Source organism: Panthera tigris, chromosome B2 (genome assembly GCF_018350195.1).
Source record: "Panthera tigris isolate Pti1 chromosome B2, P.tigris_Pti1_mat1.1, whole genome shotgun sequence".
Classification (NCBI taxonomy): Eukaryota; Metazoa; Chordata; class Mammalia; order Carnivora; family Felidae; genus Panthera; species Panthera tigris.
Genome location: NC_056664.1, coordinates 138,365,638 through 138,386,463, shown reverse-complemented (window position 1 = coordinate 138,386,463; position 20,826 = coordinate 138,365,638). Strand labels below are relative to the sequence as shown.

Below are 20,826 nucleotides of genomic sequence, written 5' to 3'. Positions count from 1 at the left end.
CCTCGTCGGGCTCTGGGCTGATGGCTCCGAGACTGGAGCCTGCTTCCGATTCTGTGTCTCCTTCTCTCTCTGCCCCTCCCCCATTCATGCTCTGTCTCTCTCTGTCTCAAAAATAAATAAAAATGTTAAAAAAAAATTAAAAAAAAAACCTATAAATCTTTTTGTTGTTGTGTAACACCATCCACACCAGTACAGAATGGGCACTAGGACAATTTCATTTTTTTTGAACTTCAGGCTGGGATGTATATGTTGCCACTGTGGTAGAACTAGTGTCTCCTGACGTGCCTAAAAAATGTGGCAGGTAGGCACTATTTGCTGAATGAATGGTTTCTTACTAAGCCCTTAACACTTAGAATACTCTGGGATGGAGTGCCCGGGGTGGCTCCTCTGTAAGCATCTGGCTCTTGATTTCGGATCAGGTCACGATCTCATGGTCCTGAGATCAAGCCCCGCATCGGGCTCTGGGCTGAGCATGGAGCCTACTTGGGATTCTCTTTCTCCCTCTCTCTCTCTGCCCTTTCCCTACTCTCTTTCTCTATCAAAATAAATAAATAAATGAATGAATAAAATAAAATAAATATCTAAAACCTTGGTGATGATGGTCTCATTACAGGTGACATTGCCAATGGAACATTTATAGAGCATATGCTAGGACTGTCTCTAGAACAAGGTCTCTGCACATTTTTTATCCTCACATTTGGGGAAGACAGGTGTTAAGGCAGTTTCATGAATGAGAAGTGGGCTCAGGTGTGACAATGGTGTAAGGTAGGTATCAGAGGCCAGATCTGAACCCCAGTCTTCCAATGCTCTTTCCACTGTACCCCAGCTGCCAGTGAAAAGTCCAGACCCTGGGTGTGACGTGTGTTACAGAAGAATGCCACTTCCCACCTTTGGTTGTTAGGAAACTCAGTGAAAATTATACATTACCTCCTTGCCCCAAACTAGAGCGATCAGAGCTAAAAAGTATAATTTGGAAAGCAGGCATAGAGAATACTAAGAATTCCCACAGACAACTCACCACCTCCTTCCCTCCCAAGTGACTATTCCCCTCCAGAAGAATACAAAAAGAAGACTTTCAGCTGACATTAGACAAATCGTAGCCTATGCTCCACTCATCCTTCAAGCCCCTAGCATCCAGGCTTTATTGTAGTGTGTGCTTACACTCTACCAGTGAGCCTTCCCGACGGCCACCCCATCTACCTATGCACTCTCGGCCAGATCCCACATCCCCTGGAGTCCTAGGAGTTACTGAGCCTGTCTCCCAACCTCACCCACCATCACCTGCCCTTTGTTCTGCCCTCTCATTATCTCCAACCTTGCTCCCTGTTCCTCTGGGCCCTGTCTGTGCATTCCACAAGGAAGGTGCAATATCATAAGGAGAAAGAAAGAAAGAAAAGAAAGGAAGAAAGAAAGAAAAGGAAAGAAAGAAAGAAAAAGAAAGAAAGAAAAGAAAAGAAAAGAAAAGAAAAGAAAAGAAAAGAAAGAAAGAAAGAGAAAGAAAGAGAAGGAAAGAAAGAGAAAGAAAGAAAGAAAAAGGAAAGAAAGGGAAAGAAAGAAGTAAAGGAAGGAAGGAAGGAAGGAAGGAAGGAAGGAAGAAAGAAAGAAAGAAAGAAAATTTCCCACCCCAAACACAAACCTGTACAATCCTACCACTCTTTCCTTTCCACAGTCGAGTGGTGCTTCCAGTAAAGGGAGAAGGACATTTACTTAGTGCTCCCTTACACTTTGTAAATACAGCCACTGCTAAGTTTTAATGTATGTGTAAATATTCAACCTAATTGAGCACTTAGCACGATATGGGATGAATATTTTTAGCTAAGTATAATAAAGAGTGGTAATTTTAAATAAAGTTTCCTTGGGGAGTATAAGGAATGTTCAGGGCTTTCCAAAAAAGTGTCTTTCATAAACTGCTTACTGCCAAGTGTTCTCCCTGCTAAGGGGACGCTGGTCAGCTGTGCTGGAGAGTAATGGGGATCCTAAGAGCTGACTTTGGAAACAAGTCAGAACACGACCCACATCCATTTCCCATTTAGATTCTTGAAGAACCGTCAAATCCAATATATATAAGATGCCTTCTGCTTGCTCCTCAGATAGGAAAACATACAACAGAATCAAACAAACTATAAGGCTGACATAAAACGAAAAATGAAATGTCTACCCAAAGAATTATAGTCTAGAGCAGTGTAAGACCTAAGGGGGAAAAAGTGATTGTTTCCTGATAGGGTTACTGAAGGTCAGAAGTGAACTTTTAGGGAAAATTAAAGTTTGCTATGGTATTTTTTCATCTTTCAAAGTAAAAACTAAGCTCCTTTCCTTTAACAGGTAATGTGGAATGTACCTGTCCCTGTCATCCACTGATGTCTCTAGAATATTCCATGGCTTTTCCTTATGGGCCAGAACCCTCATGTCCAAGGGCATCAGAGTGATTCTCTACCTCCTGTCCTCCCTCAAATCAGCGCCAGCTTGTGGCTTGACAATGCGGTGGGGATTGGGGCAGACACACTGTGAACAGGGAGAAAAAGTGGCTCCTGGAACGTTATTTAAAGAGATCTAAATCTATAGCATGTAGGAGCCTTTGGAAAAAAAATCTGAATAAAATAATAGTCATGAGTACTCAAGTACATACAAGGCACCGTGCTAAAACTACACATACATGATTTCATGCAATCCCCAAATGGCTCTCTGAGGAAGGTACTGTTCGTGGAATCCCTGTTCTGCATGAGGGAATCTGGGCATAGACAGTTCAGGTGCCTTCCCTGCCATCTCAACGCTGTTCTGTGGGAGACACTGGGTTTGAATGAGATCAACCTGAAAGGCTCATGTGCTTTTAACACATGAAGAACTTCAAAGTGTTTTCAAATGGAGAACACAACTAAGCAGTGCACGTTCAGAAAGCCATTTGGTGTTGAGAGGAAAAATGATGGGACTCAATGTTCTACACATGCAGGAAAAAGTCAAGGCCACAGCCAACATCCCTCTTATACCTAAAATTAAAAAAACTGGTCCCTTGAAAATCAACCAGGAAAAAAAAAGCAAGAAAGAAATAGAGGCTTCAGAGTTAAATATGGATTTGTGGTTGTGTGAACTAACTTGGAAAGAAAACAGACGACTTCTTGTCTACAATAAACATTAAATCTCAGTTGTCTACAATGTTGAGAAATGGGATATTCCACATAAGATAATTTTGTCAGGACTACAAATCTGCATGCGGAATGTAAGCCCAGTTCAGCGGCATATTTGGACACGGCAAAATGCAAGGCCTCTGGCTGGGTTTTGCTCTTCGTTAAGAGACTTCTATTGTTGCTCACAATGTGATGCTACTACCAATTACTGCTTGCTGCTGTCTCCTGCCCACACTAGATGCCAGCCTCGTTGCGGGACTGTCTTGCTCAGGACAGCTCATCAGCTTCATCCCTGTACTAACCGCGCACTAGAAAACCAGATGGCTAAGAATCTTAGAGCGGTGTCTGGTGTCAACCTGAATCCATTCTACGGTCCATACATGGGTTTCATAAGAGACTTGTCCGCGTTCATATAGACTGGGAGTAAGCTGGACCCTCGTCCTTGTCCTTCAAGCCGCCTTTGAACGCATACGTTCTCTCCATTAACTCCCAGATGGCTTGATGCCCCCTACAACAAGACCCTGGGCCTGCTTGCTTGACCACATCCACCTTGACCAGCTGTCCCGGCCATGACCTGGCCTGCCCAAAGCTGTCGTGCTTGGCTTAGCCCTCCCGGTCCTATGTGTTCCTCTGAAACAGGCCTTGTCACAACTGCTCTGGCTGCTCAGGAGCCTCCGCTACCCACTTCCTGGTTTTTACTGGCTGTGTTTCAGAACAATGGGAGATCACGGATAAGTAATTCTAAATCAGTAAGGATTTCTTTTTTTTAAATTTTTTTAATGTTTATTTATTTTGTAGAGAAAGAGAAAGAGCGTGAGCAGGGGAGGGACAGAGAGAGAGGGAGACACAGAATCTGAAGCAGGCTCCAGGCTCTGAGCTGTCAGCCCAGAGCCCGACGCAGGGCTCGAACCTAGGAACCGTGAGATCGTGACCTGAGCCCAATTCGGACACTCAATCGACTGAGCCACCCAGGTGCCCCAGTCAGGATTTCTTATAAGCACTGGACGATTTGAGTGGTTTGGGAACTAAATGACCAGTTTGCCGATTTAGTGGGGCACAAGCTCTTACAGGTGGTTCCTCACACAGAAACACTACCCTGAGTTTACGATCCCATAAAGTAGCAACGTTAGACTATGAGATTAGAGACTATGAGAATATGTTCGGAGTCTGCACATATTCACGCAGTCTGAACATACGCCAACATCTTTGGTTTACTAAGTAAAGTTTTATAGTGACCTGTTCATGTGGCTTGGACAGAGCCAGACTGGATAATTCCTGCCGGCTCTTTGAGGACACGGCCAGGTCTCTCACATTCACTGCTGTATCACCACTGCTCCCCCTGCCACCAGGCATATGGTAGGCACTCAACAAAAATCTGAGATAAATGTCTAACTCAAGGCTAAAAGTCATTCCAGGGCTTCAGCTCTGTGCCATCAATCTTCCTCAAACACATCAGCAAGTTGCTATTTCTGCCTTCCCCTTCACAGCTGGTAGATGAACCTGCCAAATTCTGACAACTTCCATTCTCCCTTCTAAGTCATTCAAACTTCGTGTGTTGTTGTATGACTTGTGACTATTACATTACATGCATCTGATTTCACAGTTAAAAGTATGAGGACCATATAATTTCTTGTCCATGGAAGGACATTTCAAGATCGAAAAGAAGCACTATTAATAATCACACTGAGACAAGAGACATAAACTAGGGATCTCTGGGGCAAACGGGGACATACGGTCATGCTCATTTTAAGTAGGGTGATAAAGAATCTCAGCTTAGCCAAAGTGAATTCTGACTACACATCCTGGACCGAAAACAGAGAAGACTGGTGCAATTTTGAGGACAAGTTAAATGGGACGAGGGCACAGCGGTGGCCTGTTCTATTTCAGATTATCCCACCAGAGGCACAAATGTTAAAGGTAGCAAGACTGGCAGTTCTAAGGGTACCTACTACAAGATGGCTTAAAGATAAAACAGGGGCACGTAGGTGGCTCAGTTGGTTAGGCAGTCAACTGCCGATTTCGGCTCAGGTAATGATCTCGTGGTTCGTGAGATTGAGCCCCGTGTTGGGCTCCACACGGACAGTGCGGAGCCTGCTTGGGATTCTCTCTCTCTCTCTCTCTCTCTCTCTCTCTCTCTCTGCCTCTCCCCTGCTCATGTGCTCCCTCTTTCTGTCTCTCAAAATAAATAAATATTAAAAAAAAAAGTAAGGGGCGCCTGGGTGGCTCAGTCGGTTAAGCGTCCGACTTCGGCTCAGGTCACGATCTCGCGGTATGTGAGTTCGAGCCCCTTGTCGGGCTCTGTGCTGACTGCTCAGAGCCTGGAGCCTGTTTCAGATTCTGTGTCTCCCTCTCTCTCTGACCCTCCCCCGTTCATGCTCTGTCTCTCTCTGTCTCAAAAATAAATAAACGTTAAAAAAAAAAATTAAAAAAAAAAAATAAATTAAAAAAAAAATAAAACAATTTGCATTGGTTGGAAGCATAGTCTTTAGAGAATTAAATTACAAGATACCCTCTTCCTCCAGTATAACTTTATACTTTTCTCAGTAACCAAGAAAGATTCCTAGGCCAGACCCTTTTAGCCAAAAAGTTCCCTGTATAGTACCCTCATTGGAGTTAAATTAACAGGAAGATTAAAAAGTCAGGAGAAGGAGACTCAACATTGTTAGCTACTATATAAAACTTGGAGTAGCAACACATTTTCCAAAATGTTTCTCTTTTCATACTCAGTGGGTCTATTCTTTCAGTCAGTCACAGCAGCTCTACAGGCAGGACTCTTACCTGAGGGAATAAATTCTAGCAAAACCTCAAGTTTTCATTTACTTTTTTTTTCCTCACTGATTTCAATTATAAAAGTGGGATTTCTCCTACTGGAAAAATACAGTGAAACAAGCAGAATATAAGGGATGACTTTGCTGGATAATTTGTATGTAATATTTATTTGGATGAACAAAGTTCTATTGTTATGCCACTGGGCATAGGAGGGAATTTACAGTATGTGCCCCAGAACAGAGATGTTAACTGCTACGGTATTCAATAATAACACCTCAAGGGAAGTTTGAATACAGAGCCAATGCTATTTTATAACTCCTGCTTGTAAGAGCAAATTTTGGGGGCACCTGGGTGGCTCAGTCGGTTGAACATCCGACTTCGGCTTGGGACATCATCTCACAGTTCGTGAGTTCGAGCCCCGTGTCGGGCTCTGTGCTGACAGCTCAGAACCTGGAGCCTGTTTCAGATTCTGTGTCTCCTTCTCTCTCTGCCCCTTCCCCGCTCATGCTCTGTCTCTCAAAATTGAATAAATGTTAAAAAAAAAAATTAAGAGCAAATTCTTAATGATAGGAAGTTCTGACTTCCGGGGACAAAATTTAAAATTCTATCATATAAAAGTACCTAGAGATTCTGTCATACTTGTTTTGGGATACCAGAGTATTGGGGAAAAAACAGGTAAATGATGTAAAAGATGCTGATAAAAATATACATGTGTACATTTCATTAATAAAAAATTAATAGATGATACCTTCATAGGTCTATTTTATCAGTGTCTCTTGCATTGTTTTCTCATGTTTATAGGTGTCCACGCATGAAGAGGTAGGTGTGTTTATGTGCTTTTTGAGAAAAAGCCGTTTATAAATGATTTTATTAATATTTCTAAACTGTTATTTTTGTTGTTCATTGAAATATTTTAGAACCTCAAATTTTCTGTTCCCACATTCCTTAACAATAAGGAGAGCATGTAAAATGAAATGAAGCAAAGATCTTTTTATTTCTCTGTTAAATATAATAAATATGAACACACTCCAATCAGGACATTTAATTTTCATTCAACAAATACTTACTGAGAACTAGGCATGGTCTGGCACATTGCTAAGCACCAGAGATAAAAAGTTGCGTGCTAGTGATATCTTAAAATTGGCTCAAGGGCATCGATAGCCATATGCATGATCGTTACTGACATGAGCATGAGAAGGAATTTCCACACGTGCCCTACTACCATTAATCTGCAAACTCTGTCTCCTGATCATTTCAGTCTTGAATGATTTATTATTACTTAATTCTACATAAGAACCCACATATAAATGGGTTCTGCAAAACTGATATCAAATATCTATCTCAGCCAGGTCTCAAAAGTTAGCGAATTCAAATGTACAGCTGTAAATAGTTAACAGTATCAGTTTATACTGCAGGATGGATTGTGCTGAATTGATTGTATTGAATTTGAGTATCTCCTATGCTCCTTAGTCCAAAATGTTATTGAAAGATACTTAAAACTGGGACTGTTTCGTCGTTGTTCATTCACTTTATTCCTTACTTAAAAGATACTGAATGCAAAACGCCTTCAGCTTCAAATTTTAAAAAGATGTGGCTTTCTCATATATTTAAGTTGGCTACTAAAATCCAAATGCAACTTTGAAAGCAGTTTCCCAAATGTCACATGCACCTGTCAAATACAGCTTACAAAAATGAGAAAGATGACAAAGACAAGCTTTTGCAGGACATGGCACACACATAAGCTCTCAGAAGCTTTCAAGTGGGTGAAGAGATAAAATTGGGGAGAAGCAGGCACACACAGAGGAAGCTGGTTGGGTGCGTGTGAATTTTAAATTCCTATAACTAAAATCTCCCTGCAAAGTCAATTAGGCCAAAATGTAATCTTTAATTACTAGAGACCGGAACATTGTCTAGACTAACAGAACTCACTGGGTAGGTACTAATCTTATAATTGAATAGAACATGCCATTGCTTTAAGTCTGTCAAACTTCAATCGATGATCTGGAATAAAAATAGATCCTACATTTCATAGTCAACCAACTGTCATCTTTCTAAAATCTCTGCAGCTAAGAACACAGCAGAAGTGAAATCAGATGGAGAAGGTGGTGGTGATAGAGCTGAAAGAAAATAAAAATAACTTCCCACATAATTTGGTTGATAAAATATTTTTCAACAATGGATTCCATTCTTTCTCGATGTAGCTCATTTTAAAAGCTGTGTGTGGCGAACACATCAGTGCTGGGCACAGAGCAGCTTCTGTAGGCCCCTGTACGTCTTTCTCCAACTTGTCACATGGAAGGCGGACATGAGCTCATTCATCCCATGCTGAAAATCTACAGATGTGAGGAGGGGACCTAAAGATTTCTGAAGGGATCACAGCGCACTATTTTAATTAGGAAGATAAAACATTATTTTAGGCAAACAAAGTGAACAAACGCTAAATCTGAAAAGAAGAAGGACAGAGCTTGGCATCTGAACACGCAGCACAGGGTTCTGAAGAGAGGTTCACATCACAGAGAAGGAGGGAAGCTCTCAGCAATTCTCTGTCACTGAGTTGGCTACAAGTCACCTACATCCAAAACATGCAGAGTGGATGTTAGGAACACAGGATTTATCATCACACACCCTGGAGTGAAAGCCCACCTTTTATCCAAATTAGCTGTGTAACTTGGGCTAGAGCGTGTGTTTCATCTGTGAAGTGAAATAATTTTGCCTATTCTCACAGGGTAAGTAATTTACGTAAAGGGTCTAGTATATCACGTGGTCAATACAGAATAATCATTACTATTATTCTATAATTACAGTGACGGCCACACGATGCTCAATAATGCCAACACTCCCCAATTCTGAGGATGAGGAGGAAGGAGACAGGAGAGCGAGACACCATTTCCAGGTTACCTACAGTAGTTCATGGAGACCAAGGCCACTGGTGAAACCCCTACACGTTCTAGGACATCAAGCCATCAGCCAATGTCTTGGCTCTACTGTGATTCTAGGTTTCTCATTAATTACAGATGCAACGTAAAATACAGGATGCCCAGTTGAGTTTGAATTTCAGATATACTTATCCTAGAAAATCACTGTTTACCTGAAATTCGAATTCAACCAGATGTCTGATATTTTTATTTGTAGAAGCTGGTAACTCCAATTCTACTGCCTCTTTTCTCTTTACCTAGTTCACTTAAAGGGGGCCTGAGGAAATTCTGTTTTATCTTTAATTCCCAGAGACTGAGAATGTGGTTTCTAGAAGTGCAACAAACAGCACTATTCACTTACAAAAGTTTTTTTTAAGCTTCTCCAAACTTCCGAGGAATTTTTACCATGATGTCACCTGATACTCATTCTAAACAGCTGCTGGTATGTGCACTCCCACTTTACAGATGAGGCAACCAAGGCAGAGAGATGGGTGGTCATCACCCAGCAACTGCAGTTAACCTGTTCTTACTATAATCCTTTGCATATAATCAGATTCCATATATCTTCCCTCTACCAAGAGGATATGAAAAAGTTTTAATTTGGCAACCTAAGGGTCCATCGATAAGTGAATGGATAAAGAAGATGTGGTATATACATATGATGGAATATTACTTAGCCACAGGAAAAACAAGAAATCTGGGGCACTGGCTGGCTCAGTTGGTAGAGCATGTGACTCTTGATCTCAGGGTCATGAGTTGGAGCCCCATGGTAGGCATGGAGCCTACTTAGGAAAAAAAAAAAAAAAAGAAATCTTACCATTTGCGACAACATGGATGGACCTAGAGGGTCTTGTGCTAAGTGAAATAAGTCAGAGAAAAATAAATACCATATGATTTCATTTATATGTGGAATCTAATAAACAAACAAAACAAAATGGAAACAGACTTAACGACACAGGAAACAAATTGTTGGTTATCAGAGGGGGCAGGGTTAGGGGGCGGGCAAAACAGGTTGAAGGGGATTAAGAGGTATAAATTCCAGTTATAAAATAAATCATAGTATTCAAAATCTATAAACTCAACACCCAAAAAACAAATAACCCAGTTAAGAAATGGGCAGAAGACATGAATAAACACTTTTCCAAAGAAGACGTCCAGATGGCCAGTGGACAAATGAAAAGATGCTCAACATCATTCATCATCAGGGAAATACAAATCAAAACCATGATGAGAAACCACTTTCACACCTGTCAGGATGGCTAACATTAACAACATAAGAGACAAGTATTGGTGGCGATGCGGAGAGAGGGGAACCTGCTTGCACTGTTGGTGAGAACGCAAACTGGTGCAGCCAATCTGGAGAACAGTATGGAGGCTCCTCAAGAAAGTAAAATTAGACCTATCCTACTACCCAGCAAATGCACTATTAGTTATTTACCCAAAGGATACAAAACTACAAATTCGAAGGGGTATGTGCACCCCAATGTTTATAGCAGCATTATCAACAATAGGCAAACTATGGAGAGAGCCCATAGAGAACTGATGAATGGATAAAGAAGATGTGGTGTGTGTGTGTGTGTGTGTGTGTGTGTGTGTGTGCGCGTATTAAATGGAGTATTACTCATCCATCAAAAAGAATGAAATCTTGCCACCTGCAATGGTGTGGATGCCATTTGCAATGTGATGTATTATGCTAAGTGAAAAAAGTCAGTCAAAGACAAATACTATATGATTTCACTCATATGTGGAATTTAAGGAACAAAAGAGATGAACATATGGGAAGGGGTAGGGAAGAGAAGAGAGGGAAACAAACCACAAGAGGCTCTTAATGACAGAGAACGAACTATGGGTTGATGGAGGTAGGTGGGTGGGGGATGGGCTAGATGGGTGAAGGGTACTAAGGAGGGCACTTGTCATGAGCACTGGGTGTTGTATGTAGGTGATGCGTCACTGAATTCTCCTCCTGAAACCAGTATTGCAATGTATGCTAACTAAAATTTAAATGAAAAAAAGGAAAGAAAAAAATAAAATAAGTAAATCACGGGGATGTACTGGACAGCACAAGGAATATAGTCAATAACATAATAACTGTATGGTGACAGATGGTAACTACACTTACTGTGGGGATCATTTCATAATCTTGAAGATAGATAATCACTATGTACACCTGAAACTAACAGGATATTGTATGTCAATTATACTGCAATTTAAAAAGTTTTATTGTGTATTACGGAACAAAGCACATTAAACATAGCTTTTCAAATTCCCCTCTCCTCCCCAGTTTGACACATTGGAGTTCTTATTCATGGATCATCTAATCTGTCAAGGGCCTTCCTGCTCTAATTTTTCTTGATCGATGACCCATAAACGTTGCTAAGTCCCAAGGCCAATTTTTTCAAGACTCTCAGACAGAATTTGTACCTCCAGACAGCCTCACAGCCTGCTATTCCTCCTATTTCATCGTGCAAGACAGATTCGACCACGCTAAAGGAGTGTGCAGTCCCATGGAGCTGGTCAGAGGCATCACAGCGGCTTGCACCTGAGCATGAAGCATCACACTCCAGGTTGTGTGCGGCTGCTGGAGAGCCGGTTCAGCGCATTATTACTCCCCAGTCACCCACGTCACTAGAGCCAGTTCTCCGAAGGCCGTTCTGGCTTCCCTCTGCACAAATCACCTTCTATTTCCTCCACAGACTTGTCTCTACCTCTGTCTTTTCAGACAGACTGAGAATGCATGAACCGTGAGCTGTAATAAACACTCTTAGTGCTACGGCTCCAGTCTTTGCTGCAGCATTGTTTCTTGAATGGTTGCCTTGTTCCTCTATACTTTCCTACATGTTTACGTACATAATAAACAAGATGGCAGAAGAGGGAAAGGGGGTGGGGGATGGGCGGAATGGGTGAAGAGAAAAGAGCATAAGGAATACAATATTATAATAGCCATGTGATGGGGGTGGGGGGTGCAGATGGTAGCTAAACTTGCGGTGAATGTAGCATAATGTAGAAACTTGTCAAATCACTAAATTACACACCTGAAACTAATGTAACATTGTGTGTCAGCTATACTCTAAATAAATAAGATTGCAGAGACTGTAGCTTTCATTGGCTTTATAGCTAGTACATTACCATATACTGCACGTATCTTGTAAAATGTGTGCTTTTCTGAAAGTCAAGTCCTGCTAAAAAGAGAGACTTTAAAGACACCTCGCCATTCCATTTCTCTCTCTATTTTTGGGACACTTTATCTTAATAGTGAATATTAACAACAAGTACAACCTGGTACTCCTGATGTCTGTAGTCCAAACACCCTTCTTTCTAGAATCAAGATAATAATGAAAATAATAATAGCTACCATGTGCTCGTCTTATTCTAAATGTCATGTTGCACAATTAAGTTCTAAGTCCTCTTAAACAGAGGAACTGAATAACTTGCCTGATGTCACATGACTAGGGACTTGCCCAATGTCAGAAGAAGAAACAGAGCAACCAAGTAACTTGCCCAATGTCACAGTTATGTTCTTCACCTATACATTATCCTAATGCCCTAATTTATTTTATTATTATTAAGTCTATTTATTTATTTTGAGAGAGAGTGAGCAAATCCCAAGCAGGCTCTGCACTGTCAGCATGGAGCCTGATGTGGGGCTTGAACTTATAAACCTTGAGATCATGATTTGAGCTGAAATCAAGAGTTGGAGGCTTAACTGACTGAGCCATCCAGGCACCACCCCCCCCCACCGCCATGCCCTAACTTAAAATAAAACTCTCTAATGTTTATTTATTTGAGAGAGAGCGAGCAAACAAGAGACGGGCAGAGAGAGAGGGAGACACAGAATCTGAAGCAGGCTCCAGGCTCTGAGCTGTCAGCACAGAGCCCGACACGGGGCTCAAACCCAAGAACTGTGAAATCATGAGCTGGGCTGAAGTCAGACGCTTAACTGACTGAGCCAGATACCCCTAAAACAAAACTCTTTAGCTAAAGTTTTACATGAAATATATACATCTGGGCAGAAGGGAGAGGGGTATAATGAAAAAAAAATACTGAAAAATGATCTAATTAGTATCCCTGGCTTTTTCCTAAACATCCATCACAGGATTATTGACATGTCTTGATTACAATGTCACTCTGAAAAACTAAAATCAGTTAGGAAACTGATGTTTTAACTCCAACAGTCTTATTAAACTTGTAAAATACATAGAAAACACTGAAAATTAATGGTAATTGTATCACATAAAAACAAAACCCTGGAACTGAAACTTAAGAAAAAGATCGTAATGTAGTCCAGCAAACGTTTCCTCTGTCTCCCAGCCATTGGGCCATCTGGATAAACTGAATTACTTCAACGTTCTGAATTCACCACTCATAACAGATGCTAATATAACTGGGAGAAATGTACAGAAAGAAGGCCTGCCTCCTTCTCTGATGCTGACTTACAGAACAGCTAAAGTACAGTTACATAGAAGAAATAGCCAGCATCATACTGTACTATGTGATGTTCTATAGAGCAGGATATTTTGTGTGTGTGTGTGTGTGTGTGTGTGTGTGTGTACAGGAAAGGGATGTTCACGTACATGACTAGTTTAAAACTGTGGGTGGGAGGTTAGAATGGAAGAGAGCCAAAGCATAAGAGACTCTTAAAAACTGAGAACAAACTGAGGGTTGATGGGGGGGAGGGAGGGAGGGCAAGGTGGGTGATGGGTATTGAGGAGGGCACCTTTTGGGATGAGCACTGGATGTTGTATGGAAACCAATTTGACAATAAATTTCATATACTGAAAAAAATAAATAAAACTGTGGGTGGGATATAGGGGTATTAATAAGGCGTATTCTTTCAGGAAATAGCTGAGTAAACATTGTATTTAACACACTTCGCCTAAGAAGTACATGCCTCTTAATGCAGAAGACATTCTAGTTACTGGCCTTTTATCTATTTTAGGGAATCTCTCCAACCCTCCCCCCCCAAAAAAATGCCAAATGTTTATGAGACAACCCATTTGGGTAATAATCCCTCCTCCAAGTTCATGTATCTGTAATAAATTGGGGCAAGCTGGAACCAAATGTCTTAATATAATTGACTTATCTCACCTACCAAGAAGCAATGACTATGTGGGTAATTGCTTAGGGGCACAGATCTTAAAAGTATATAATGAAAATAAAATTTTAAAATATTTACTGGTCTTACATTTCAAGACCACGGTCATACCTATAAAATTGTGTCTATACATTGATGTGCCAAATGCTGTTTTCTCTCACTCAGAATTGGTATGTGGGTAATACATTTTTATTTATAGAATTTGAAAGTTAATAGATCTTTTATATAAATGGCCGGGTTTTAATTTTGTTGTTGTTTAAAAATTTTTAAGTGGGTTGAATGCAAATGCCTTATAAATTACCTAATGAATTTCTGATATGAAATGTTGTAACAAATTTGAATGTTACAGAGAAATTCTGTTAAGAAAAAAAAAAAACTCATGTCTTGTGATTTTCACTGAAACTAGGGCATTTATTTAAATGTAAAAAATGTGTCAATATGAGTAATTAAACACAGCAACAGAAATATGATTATATATTCCACAAGAAAAATTCCAGAGCAAAATATTAGATCAAAAGAAGGAAACTCATTGAATTAACATGAGAACAACTTTAAAGAAAAAAGATGAAGAAAGCTCAGATCATTAAAAGTGATACACTTAGCTGGTTTCTTGATACAGATGTCATTAATTGAGGGCTAGAGAAAACACAGAATACACTATTTTGATCCTCAGAGAGCAGTCAGGAACAGAACAGTCTAGGACTTCAGCTACCATATCCCAGCATGGGTTCTAGAAAAAGGAGTGTGTGTAACAATAGCAGCTTGAGTTTTTATTACATTCTAGGTACTATTCTAAGTACTTTCACATCTAGTAACTTAATTACTGCATACTGCAGATGCTATCAGCAACCCGATTTTACAGATGAGGAAACTGAGGTACAGAGGAGATAACTGTAAGCCAACCTCAGAACCAGGAAGTGGCAGAACCAGGACTCAAATCCAGGCAATCTCCCTCCAGGATCCGTGTTGTTAGCACTGCAGTCTACACTGAGCAGCGAGGACTAGGAAGCTAGCACTGGAGGACTGTGTAAAGGCATCAAGGGCAATATTCTCTTTCTGTAAATTAAGGCTCAATCACAGTGGTCTGTAGAAGTGTTCCTTGCCTCCCAACTGCTTGCTTCTTTCACAACGTTCCTTATCACCTTTACAATCACCTGAAAACTAACTTGGATCACACTGACAAGGATAGTTTAAAGCTTACAAATTTGCTTCGACTCTCTGGTCAGGGCGCCATTACAGGTTTACAACAAACAAATATATTTGTCTAGTTCTTGAACACCCCTCTGTTATTATTAGCAGATACCTCTATAGCAGTAACATCATAAAGCAGTATTCTCCTATGAAATTTTTTGCTGATGCACTCAGAGAATGAAACACTATGAAAGGTGGACACCCATGATGCAAAGGGATAAGCAGTTTCAACAAGTCAAACTCCATACTATTAACTAGCAGAGGACTGTACTGAAAAGAATTCCTTTGGGACTATTTTGGATTAGCAACTTAAATGTTAGAATAATAGCTGCTGAATCTAGTGAATATTAAAGTTCCTTCAAACACTGAGAGGCTATGATTTTTTGTGTGTGAAAACAAAATTTCTGGTGCTTTAGCTGATGCACCTAAGTATACTATGGGAAGATGTGCCATGACACTACTAAACATTAGGATATGTTCCCACTACGTGGAAAAATAGCAAGTGACTATTTCTTAGATGATGACGGGCAGTCCACTTTGTTAAGGTGGGGGAAGAATTCCCAGAAATACCAATCATGAATACTAGTTCTAGGACACATAACCAGCTCACCATCAGGAAACACTGGGTTTCCTTTCATAGGCGCACAGCGACCTCTACTGGTATAAATGTAGAACCCCCAAATGCAATTTTCTCCGTAAGTGAATTTTCAGAGGAACGAAGAATATCTAAAATATGGATTATATAAAATAAGATAAAAACAGAGATGGAGGCAAACCATAAGCAACTATTAGATACAGAGAACTGAGGGTTGCTGGAAAGGAGGTGGGTGGGGGGATGGGCTAAATGGGTGATGGGCATTAAGGACGGCACTTGTTGGGATGAGCACTGGCTCTTATATGTAAGTGATGAATCACTAAATTCTACTCCTGAAACCAAAAGTACACTATATGTTAACTAATTTGAATTTAAGTGAAAAAAATCTATTCTCTTGGAACCTTTAAAAAATCTTTTTTAATGTTTATTTTTGAGAGGCAGAGACAGGGCGTGAGTGGGGGAAGGGCAGAGAAAGAGGGGGACACAGAATCTGACGCAGCCTCCAGGCTGAGCTGTCAGCACAGAGCCGACATGGGGCTTGAACCTATGAACTGAGCAGAGGTGGGACGGTTGACGGACTGAGTCACCCAGGTGCCCCATCTTTAAAAAATCTTTAACTGAAAAAAATTCCTTCCTCTACTAGTATTAAATATTCCAATTAAAATAGTCCACATATATAATATCATAGGATGGAAAGAACTTTAACAAAAAGAATGAAAAGAACTGGAAGGACTTTCATTTAAAAAATTAATCCTGCTGGTAACAGCAAGAATAAAGTATCATGGTATCAAAGCTGTTCTAAAAATAAAAAAAAAAAATCTTTTTGGAAATACTTCTAATATATATGCATGAAAGATTACCAAAGGTACCAATTGTAAAACAATAATTATATATTTAAAATTCTCAAATGCTTTGAAACTTTCAGTTGTCAAATATTATATGGCCCATTTTCTCATGAATATTTTGCTTTCTCGTTTTCAAAATAAGACGTAAAGCTGTGGTTGTTTTCCTTTTAAGTCTCAAAGGTTATCAGAAATAAAATTAATTGTAGATAGGTTTATTAAGTTTATTAAATTTTCAATGGATGAATTTTACCTACATGTGAAAAAATGTCAAATAATACTTGACCTCAAAGACAGCCCTCACATTATATATAATGCCTTATTACACAACAGACATGCACCTACAAGTATGACTGAAATAATGTACATGAGTTCAAAGGAAAGCGTGAGTTTTAAAAAGCTAACAGGAATATTTCTGATTCTTGTAGGCTGAAATAATTTCTTTGAAATTTCATTTCCATAACTTTCCACTGCAGAAAATGAAGAGCTCAAAATGATACTTTTGTTTTAAAAAAATTTTTTTTAATGTTTATTTTTTTTGAGAGAGAGAGAGAGAGACAGAGAGAAAGACAGAGTGTGAGCGGGAGAGGGGCAGAGAGAGGGAGACACAGACTCCAAAGCAGGCTCCGGGCTTTGAGCTCTGAGCACAGAGCCCAACATGGGGCTTGAACCCACGAACGGTGAGATCCTGACCTGAGCCGAAGTCGGACGCTCAACCAACTGAGCCACCCAGGCGCCCCTTGAAATGATACTTTTAACTGATGAATAATCAAGCCAAATTTTATTCCAACTGTGGGGAAATAAAGCCTCTCTCATCTTGCTCATATTCTTTTTTTTCTCAACAAGCATAAGAAAAACAGCTGAGGATTAGTGAGTTAGCTGGGTTTTGCACAGAATATACACACAGATTAAATGTAGAGTTCAAGAAATATTTTACTGCTTAAGTAAGAGTAAGGGATTAGAAAAAATGAAGACATTTCTATTTAACTTTGAAAAACTAGGATTTAAAGTTTCTATATTTTCTTTTCGCCATTTCCATTTATTAATTTATCAGTCAATATTCGTGGCACGACATGTAAGCACCGCCAGGAACAAACAGGTAAATAAGGCACTATCCTCACTTCTGAGGAATTAACAGCTAATATGGAAAATCGGATTGCTATTCAAATAATTAAACACTTGCTTTATTATTTTTTTAATGATTTTTTTTTTTAATTTATGTTGAGAGAGAGAATCCCAAGCAGGATCCACACTGTCAGCGCAAGCCTGATGTGGGGCTTGATCCCCCCACCCTGGGATCAGGACCTGAGCCAAAATCAAGAGTCAGATGCTTAACCAACAAAGCCACCCAGGTGCTCCAAGAATAAATTTTAAATAGCTTATCTTTAATATGCAGATTTTCACTAAAAAGCTATCTAAGATTTCTTCACAACTCCCTACCCTCACCCCCCACAGCAACACCTGTAGCCACGTTTTGGACCAAGGCCTATCTATACTAACCCTTGTTAAAGCAATTTACCACCACATAACCCTCCTCCTATTCAACCAATCATATCAACAAAATATGCCCCAGAATCACATGCCGAAGGTACACACAGCTTTTAGCAAGAAAAGACAAAGTGAAAACCCATCAAGTCTATCACAGTCCTGCCTGAATGCTTCATACTCTCTGCTCTCAGCCTGCAGGAGGAGGCTTCACTCACATCAGGATAACCTGACATTACAAAAGCAATTTTCTGAAAAACAGCTCTCATTCCCTGAAAGAATGAATGGCTTTTAAAATTATAAAGATTAAGTCAAGAAATTCTAGGTAAATACTGAAACCTCTAAAATAACATGTCCAATAAAGCAATAACATCTGCCAAGACTGAGTATGAGAGAGAGAAACAGGAAACAAATGAAATATGCCTCAGTAGATTAGTTAACTAAATTATGGTTAACTAAACACTGCAATATTATGCAAGCATGAAAAACAATGATATGATTATATGCACTGGAAATCTCTAGAAGGGTCCATGGGAAAACAGTGGTTGCCTCTGCAGAAGAAGAACAGGCTGGCTGGCTAATTTTGAATTCTTTACTTTTACAACCTTTGGTGTTTGTTGAATTTTCCTGATGAACACGTATTACTTAAAAGGAGAAAAATAATCATGAAATAAATAACTATCTTGAATGACAACAAACAAACAAACAAACAAACAGCTGCTCTATGAGGAGCAGTAAGAAAACAGGGGAATTACTAAGTCAGTGTGGAAGTTTTTCACAACAAAAAAATAAACAGGGGCACCTGGCTGGCTCAGTGGGTAGAGTGAGCAACCCTTGATCTCGGGGTTATGAGTTTGAGTCCCACGTTGGGCGTGATTACTTAAAAATAAAGTCTTTAAAAAAAATAAATAAGTACCTTTGGAGTACCTATTTCTTTTTCTTCTTTTTTGGCCAAATGCATATTTTGATAAACTCATTTGTCAAAATAAACTAAATCAATTTTAAAAAATAAACAATGACTGAATTGGGTTAAGTGCCAGTACTCCTAAAAGGAAATAAACCTTCACACAAGAATTCTACAGTGTGGGAGTGTTACGTTTTTATAAAATATTTTCTATCTCCACAGTTTTCCTCACAAATTGTCCTGTTTGCTTTGCTCCAAATGTTAACACTCCAAGAATTAACTCTGAGCAACACTCTGTTCTCCTTCCCCTGTGGAAGCTTCTGTTACACACATCTCAAAAGCATAAACGAAGTGATAACACAGGATGAACGATTTGTACAAGTCCTCAAGACACTCGGATAACAAATTCTGTGCTCAGGACAGAATGCTACACGGGGACTAAGAACACGGTAAAAACAGTTTTGAAAACAACCTCAATTCAAAAACACCAACACTGCTTTTAAAAGTGGATTAAGTTTTGGGGCTCAGTTGCTTAAGTGTCCGACTTCAGCTCAGGTCATGATCTCACAGCTCGTGAGTTCGAGCCCCACGTTGGGTTCTGTGCTGACAGCTTGGAGCCGGGAGCCTGCTCTGAGTTCTGTCTGTCTCTGCTCCTCCCCCACTCTCATTCTCTGTCTCTCTCTCAAAAATGAATAAACATTAAAAATAATTTTTTTAAGTGAATCAAGTTTTAAGGATCCACAATTCTATAACTGGCATTCTGGCAGATATTTTTTTTTTCCCTGTAATCTCTGCACCCAATGTGGGGCCTGAACTCATGACCCTGAGTCAAGATTCGTATGCTCTACCAACTGAGTCAGCCAGGTGCCCTTACTTTTCTTTTTTACTTTTTTAAAGAATTAGAGGGAAAAAAAAACACAAAACACCCAAACAGTAAAAGCAACTATATGATCTGAGATTCCACAGTATAAAATTTCAATTTAGTAACTAGTATAGGTAGAGATCAACTGGAACAGAGCAATCGGGGGAGAAAACAAAGGCAGGGTGGAGTTGTGGCTGAAAACTACTTAATGCTCACTTGTCTGAAGGGTGAAGACAGAGGGTGAAGGAGGTCAGAGGTGGAAGCTGAGGAATTCAATTTGGACTTGCGAACTGATCGTTTATTAGTCATGCATTTCAGTTAGGGGTAGATTTTGCTCGGTATAAAAATGTGTGTTGTAGAAAGTGACAGTGCATGGGGTGGGATGGTTAACTTGAAATATCTGAAAGTTGCGAGGGATAGATGAATTTTAAAATGGACAGAGGAAGGCAGAAAAGACAGCAAGGAAAAAGTAAACACTTATTTCACAATTTCACCTGAGGCTGACAACGTATTTTCAGATTCAGTCTGTGTTCCCAAAGCACCTGTGTGTGTGTATACTCCTTATAAATTATATAGAAATCTACACATGTAAAGAAACCAAAAACAAGCCTTTCACTGAGTCCCGACTGACCTTAGAAAATATTTAATCTTATCAGCAGTGAGAATAACTTTACAATGCAGATGTTTTTGTGGCTGTTAATTATTATGAAGTCCATTCACTTGTCCATTTTCAAAGATGTATCATTAGGAGACCGAAACAGTAACATTCTGCATCTTCATCAAATGATTAGTAAAGCTGATGATGAAATGAGGACTCTACCCCTCATGACTATCCATCAGAATTTAAATCCTGCACCTATGAAATCATCTAGCAATGGCAAAATCCTACTGGAGATTGCCAAATGAGATGAATGTTAATAACTCTCTCCAAACTAAGTCCTTCAAAATTACATTTTTTGAAAAACTTTAAAGGAAAAATTATAGTATATCCCAAAGGGGATACATCTAGAACTACATAAGTAGTAAAATGAATTGACAATCCTGAAGGC

General features: G+C 39.7%; 1 protein-coding gene across 1 annotated transcript in view; it reads right to left on the bottom strand.

Moving 5' to 3' along the window:
* Positions 1-20,826, bottom strand: part of SCAF8 (SR-related CTD associated factor 8) — a 159,099-nt gene that overhangs the window by 20,635 nt on the left and 117,638 nt on the right.